Raw genomic sequence first — 604 nt, forward strand, 5'->3', positions numbered from 1 at the left:
TGGTGCTGGATATCGCGCCACAGAAAAACTATGTATTATTATTATTATTCACCACCATAAAGATCAAATACAGACTTTGCATCTTTTTCTTCAAAGTTACGTTTTGAGCAAGTGTTGATCCAGTCTCACACAGCAGTGTTTCCAAAACAGCGTAAAGCTGTTTAAATTACAGAAGTGACCAGCAACATTGTGAACACTTTTTTATGCGTTCTTGGGTTGAATTTTTTTCTTTTGATCAAGATCAGAGTACGTTTTAATTTCACTACTCTTCTTAACATTTTTTTTCTTTCGTATCATGCAGTTTTAGTTCTGATCCGCAATAAAAATCAGGCGATGATTTCACCTGCAAAACAAAGAGTGTTTTGGCTTTCAGGATATTCAGGCGAAGCTCCCATTAAAACAAAACTGGCCCTTCAGGACTGACGATAATTTTGGAGGTTAAAAGAGGTGAGCCAGAACCCCCAGTCCTAATACTACTGTGTCGCCAGCAGCTGACGCTCCAGTCTGGTCTTCCTGGAGATGTTGAACAGTGCGTCGGGTCCTCTTGATGGTGGTTGAGACACTGATGCTCTGTTGGGAACGGTCCAAGGGAGACAAACTAGTG

The sequence above is a fragment of the Babylonia areolata genome, chromosome 1 (genome assembly GCF_041734735.1).
Source record: "Babylonia areolata isolate BAREFJ2019XMU chromosome 1, ASM4173473v1, whole genome shotgun sequence".
NCBI lineage: Eukaryota > Metazoa > Mollusca > Gastropoda > Neogastropoda > Buccinidae > Babylonia > Babylonia areolata.